Here is a 6,297-nt window from a genome sequence, read left to right as displayed (position 1 = left end):
ACCCCACAAAGCCCTAAGTCGCATGGTACAACCTCTAGTGTTGACGCAGTATAAGGCCAGTGTAAGTATAGCTTATCCCCCTTCCCACAGGAGAACATGCTATACCAGTGTAAATGTGTGTAATGGGGAAGAGGTGCAAAGGTAGTACATATTACTCCATTTCACCCCCCTTTTTCCTGCTCCTCAGCTCAACACAGGGCACAGTTCCATCTTTTCCCAAAGCATTACACAGAGTTAAACCTCACGGCCGGGGTATGTAAAACTGGGAACGTAGCTGTTAACAGTTCCCAGTCCACTTTAAAGACAAAACATCGGCCAATTCCTTAGTAAAGAAACATTTAATACACACTGTGACAGGGTGGACCAGCCCTGCACTGGCTTGGCAGGGATTAATCATGCTCTGTGGGGCAAGGAGGCAAAGCTCCCCCTGGATCTGCTGGGCCTGCTCCAACTGGAACCCGGATATAAAAAACAGCAACTCAGCTCAGTTTGAGTGGACCGCTGAAGGGAATGGAGGCGCGCTGCTGGTTCCTATGGAAGGATGTGGAGGCCAGCCAGACTGTGATGACCAATGACTCCCAGGCACCACGGCTGAAGAAGAGGCTGTGGGACCTCCGAGATGGCTAACCACAGAGGAATGGGTAAGAAGTAATCCAGGGGAACTTGATGGGGAAAAGGTCGTAGAACTGGGGCTTGGCTCAGCGTGTTTCGGCAGGATCCTCACTGAGCAGGTGGCAGGGAAACCCACCACCGCCAGGAGCCTGGGTTGGAACCTGGTGTAGGGAGGGCCCAGGTCCCCCAACCCACCTGCCACCCACCCTGAGGCAGTGGCTACTTCCTCAGCCATGCGGGCCATGGGGCCACACAGCCCTGACAAGGAGGGTGGCCATATTGACTCTGGTCACTAGTCCATGCCACCCTGAGAGGGAGGGCCACCTTGTTCACTCTGGCCACTAGGCAACATTGCCCTGAGACTTATGGTACTCAGTTGGATTCAGCTGTGGAGCTATAATGCCCTCCTCCTATTCCCCAAGGAGAGCAGAGTGTACCAGCCCTGTGACATGCACAAATATGGTGAACTGTTTTTGGAATACTTACAAATAATTTTAAGAACAAAAGCTATTAAGTTCTTATGCAGACCCCCCCCCCACCCTTTGGTGCTGTTTGTGTGCATTTAAATGCAAGGTTCCAACATGCCATCTACACATCAGCACAACCCTATAAACCCATTCCTCTCAGGGATGATTTCTCACTCTCTATACTGCGACCAAAACATGCAGCTTGTGTCACCTGGATTCTTCCTAGCTTGGGCAGAATGAAGTGTTTGGAAAGACTGAGATACCGCCAGAGCCGTGTCTGCCAGCCAAAGTTTGCATCTGGCATCGGCCACTATGGGAAGACAAGATCTTGGGCTAGACGGACCATTGGCTGTTCTTATGTTCTTAAGTCGGGAGTCCTCGCAGCTAGAGCTATTCCAGCCCTTGGGTTAAGAGCTTAGTGAAGTTGCCGGTGAAAGAGAAATGTGTAGCAAGTATCCAAAGTGGTACAGGGATTGGGCTCGACACACAAAATATCCATGCCCTGGAGTTCTCTCGGGCTGTCACTAGAGGGCACTATCTTCTCTCCATAAGCCTAGCAGAGTCAGATAAAAAAATGTACAAATCCCCGTTTGAAAAGTGCTGCCCCATTCACTCAAGTGAGACAAGAGGATCCCAGTTAAGGCCGTTAGCCAGTAGCTACCTGTAAGTTCCTCGGCTCTGTGGCCCTAGCAGGAACAAATGCTTCCCTCCCAGCTCCTCCGCTAGGTCCATAAAGCTCCCCAAAGGGGCTCAGACATTATCTTACTGGAGGTTCCCCTAGTAAACTGGAAGGGCGCTGACCTGTCTCCAAAGTGGCACAGGGACTGGTCCCAGCCCACACAGCAGACCCACCTCTAGATCCTGCATGAATCAGCTGCTGACTCCCCCATGCTGTCTGTAACTCCTATATTTATGTATAACCTTCCCCGCCACACAGCTGACACTCCCTCAAAGCAGAGCAAGCTGGAGTGAAGGAAAATGCAGGAAGGGTTTATTATTCTGATATGGGTCTGTGTATTTCTCATGTGATTAAGCAAAGAGAGAATAAAGTGTGAGACTCTGTGCGAAGTGTCCGTATGTTTTATATGTGTCACACCTATCATGTGCCCCCTGAGAGGATTAACCTGTGACCTAGGAGGCTCACCTCTTTGGTGGGATTCTGGGAGAGGGTGTTGTGCTGGAGCAGAGAAACTGCCAGCCAGCACAGCAGGGGTTAAAGTAAGCCTTTGGGCCCAGCTAGCCCCACCCTGCTAGCCCTGCAGCCAATGCCAGGCCTGGAGAAGGGATAAAAGCAGGGAGCCGGGCTTGGTTCAGGGCTGACTAGTGAAGAGATAGGTGCTAGCTGTCTCCCTGCCTGAAGGACTGGCCTGCCAGCAGGAGCAGCCACCTGGAAGTGAGTACTGCTTTCCTAGCCAAGGGAGAGTGAGGAGGAACCCCCAGCAAAGGAGGTAACTGAGCAAACCCAATTGTGGGGCTTGCCCTCAGCAGCTTGCAGCTGCCCTGCGGAAGGAGCCTGGGGCTGCAGCAAGGTGCTGTGCAGACCCCAGAGGGAATCCTGGGGGAAGCAAGCTGCCTGGTAGATGGACTAGAGGAGCCATGTCCCAAACTGAGTGGACTGGTAGGAAGCAGCACAGGGCAGTGGGTTCTGACTCCCTGCTGGGAGGGACACCAACCCCCCTGTTCAAGGGTTGACATACACAGGTGTCACAGTCACTGGCTGGAACCTGGTGGAGAGGGAGGGCCTGGGCTCCCCATCCCCTGGCTGAGGCCGAGAGCCAGGTGATCTCAGCACTAGGCTGCCTGGCCACCCAAGCACCTGCTAAGGTGTGTTTAAGCTACTGCAGTATCCTGGAGCTCAGCACTATTCTGGGGGCCTAAGCAGGTGCCTGGGGGAGGGGGACAGGGAGGGCTCCATTTACATGATGGGATACCAACCAGAGTCAGTGCCCAGGAAAAGTCCCAGCACGGCCAAGGGAAGAAATTCAGCTGGGGCCTGCTGAGACCTAGGGAAGCTGAAATACCCAGGGATCTGGATTCCCCTCAGAGTCTTCTGGCTCATGTGGCCGGCAGGGGAAGTCGATTGGATGTATGGCAGTGGGTTACTCACCTCTCTGCTGGTGTGAGAACATGGGGGATATGTATTCTGTCTGGTATGATAAGCTTTCTGTATTCATGCGGCACACCCTTGTGCCAAGGAGAGGGGAACAGCACCTGAGTGTCAGCCTCTGAATGGCCATAAAGGACCCTCATCAAATAGATAGGCCTTGCCCGCACAGAACAACGGGTAAGTAAAAACAGACCTTTTCAAATGGCCTACAGAGAGGACAGTGGGAAAATCCCTGGCTGAGGAACAAAGGTGTTTATGCAGGCTTCTAAAAACAGAGGCTGAAGAATTTGAGGACAGAGATGAAGGGGGCCTGTTTCCCAAGCAAGAAGCAGGGCGGCTCTGTTTTTTGCTGCCCCAAGCACGGCAGTCAGGCTGCCTTCAGTGGCACGCCTGTGAGAGGTCCGCTGGTCATGTGGCTTCGGCAGCGTTTCTGCGGGTAAGCTGCTGGTCCCATGAGTTCGGTGACTGGCAGGCCGCCCCCCATGGCTTGGTGACCCAGACACGTGCTGGCTGCGCTGGTGCCTGGAGCAGCCACTGGCAAGAGGGAACCTTTTGACTGCCACACCAGCCAAAGGTGAAGGGAGCTTTGGGCAGGAGTCAGAGGGGAGGAGAAGCCTGAGGTGGAGGATGAAGGTCCAGGAGAGGGAACCTGGAGCCCTGAAAGAACATTGACCCTAATTCCAAGCACAGGGGTGGTCAGGAAACTGAGGCAGGGAATGGCATACCAGCGTTTTACAGCAGAACCTCAGCATTACGGACCCCTTGGGAATGGAGGTTGTCTGTAACTCTGAAATGTTCATAACTGTGAACAAAGCACAGTTCAGGCTCCAGATCCAGCAGCTGACACTTCAGGCCAGGCTTCAGCAGCAACTGAGCTCCCTCCTCCGCTGCTTTCTTGGGGTGGGGGGTGTGGAGGGTGTGCATGTGTCCCCCTCCCAGCAGGGGTGTGTAGATGAGGGGTGAAAGAGGTGCAGATCCCAGCATGGCTCCTGTACTGCTGGCTCTGGCAGCTCCAGTGTCGTCTTCTCGTAGCTATAAGTGCCTGCCCTGTGTATGGGGCTGGTGTGGGGCCAGGCAGCCCAGATGGGCCCACCTTTAAGATGCAATACAGGCACAGTACAGCATTTGCTTTTTTTGGTCTCTGCTGCTGTGTGATTGGTTACTTCTGGTTTCACTTGGTGTCCAGTCAGTCCCTAACTCTGGTGTTCATATCTTTGACGTTCCACTGTATCATTTTGCCTCAATCTGAATCTCTCTTGTGGCATCTGCGAGTAAAGTGTTTTGGTTTTAAAAATTCCTCTGCAAAGTCTGGGTGTTAGTAGCTTCAAGTATCACATGTCCCTGAAGGGCCAAACGATAAACCAGAGTGCCCACAGGGGTGGAGCTCTGGGGAGGGGGTGCTTATGCTGTGGGGGAGTTTTGGGGGGCTTAACAAGGGGCACTCACCTCTTGAGCACCACCTGCTGCTGCGAGTGATACTGCAGCCTTTTTTCCTGCTCCTGGCACTCCCCGTGAGTTGTCAACCTCGCTTGGTGGGTCTTCAGTGGCTCAGCCCTCCAGCCACGTGACACAATCAAAATAAAGCCCTTTCAGGGTCACACAAGTCCAGCAGACCTAGCTGCCCTCACCAGCATCTTCAGCCCTTTAATTTCAGCCCTTTAATTTCAGCCTTTTGCTTGTGCTGCCAAATGAAATTTGTCCCCTTCTTGGGGATACCACTTTGCTGGTGGGGGAACCTAGGCTCACCTCATAGCCCAACCCAGGGACTCTGTGCACAGCAGCCATGCACCATTCACTGCAACTCATTGCTGCACTTCCCTGCCCCTCCCCCCGTAGCTCAGGGGTAAAATTCTCAGGGCTTCTCACTCCTAGCGTCAGCAAATGCAGCTAGAACCAAGTTCCCAGAGTCCCTTTGGCCAGAGAGCAGGAGCACTGCCTGTGCCCATCCAGCCCCAGCCAGAAACTGCTCTGCTACCTCCTGCAGCTCCTTTTATCTGAGCCTGCTGGGCTCTGATTGGCTGCTTCTATGGGGCTTCTCTAGGCAGCCCTGGAGGACCCACTTTTGCTGCTCTTTTCCTGGGGCAGGATGTGGTAGGACCACAGAGCCTCCAGTAGGGGGCCACAAAGGCCTGGTGCAGCCTGTCACATGGGCCCTGGGTCTTGGGGCCCCGCTTTCGAGAAGGGGTATGTGACCAGAGTCTAGAATGGATAGGCAACCGCCAAAGGCGGCATGCAAGCTGATTTTCAGTGGTACTCACACTGCCCAGGTCCTGGCCACTGGGCCAGGGGGCTTTTCATTTTAATTTAATTTTACATGTGTAACCCTTCTGCCCCTCTGAGTTGGCAGCAACAAGGGCCGGGTTCAGTATCCAGGGGTTCCATTTCAGTAACACCATGCATAACCGGCTCGAGCCCCCACCCAGTGACCTGGGACACTTACATACCACACCCTCCTGGGCACCTCTAGGAGGCAATACTTCCCCTCTCACAAGCATGGAGTCTAAGTGTAGCAAAATCTTTTAATAAAGGAAGGAATCAATGCAGCATCCCTTTGGAGGAACACCACAGAGTTATAACACAAACCATAAACAAAACCCCACACCCCAAGTACATTTGGCAGTGTCCTTTCCCCCTTAGGGCCTTAAGTCCAATCAGTCCAAAGTCCAACAACCCAAAAGTCTCTGGTCAATGCCACCCCAGAATTCAAGAGTCTATATGAATAAGCGATACCTTCCCCAGCACTGGGCTGAACGGAGGCATCTTCTGTGATCCAGGCCAACTGCCCTGCATCTCCGTGTGTTTCTGCTCGCCCTCTCACGAACTGGCTCGCCTTACCAGCCGCTCCACTCTGCCCTCCGGCTGTCCTCACAAACTGCTCCGGCCACCAGTGCCTCATGAGCTGCTCCAGTTGTCCTGCAAACTGCTTGGCTCCACTCACTCTGTGGGCCACTCCACCCGTTCCACAGCTGCTCCGTTCTGCCAGCTGCTCCGCTCCACCAGCTGTCATGGTCCGCTTCAGCCATCTCCACAAACTGTCTGTTCTGCATAGCTTCAGGCTTCCCCACTAGTTAGCCGTACTCAGTCTCCCCGCTCAGTAATTTCAGCTCTTTT

The sequence above is a fragment of the Chelonoidis abingdonii genome, chromosome 1 (genome assembly GCF_003597395.2).
Source record: "Chelonoidis abingdonii isolate Lonesome George chromosome 1, CheloAbing_2.0, whole genome shotgun sequence".
NCBI classification, from domain to species: domain Eukaryota; kingdom Metazoa; phylum Chordata; order Testudines; family Testudinidae; genus Chelonoidis; species Chelonoidis abingdonii.
Note: the sequence above shows the minus strand (reverse complement) of the source record.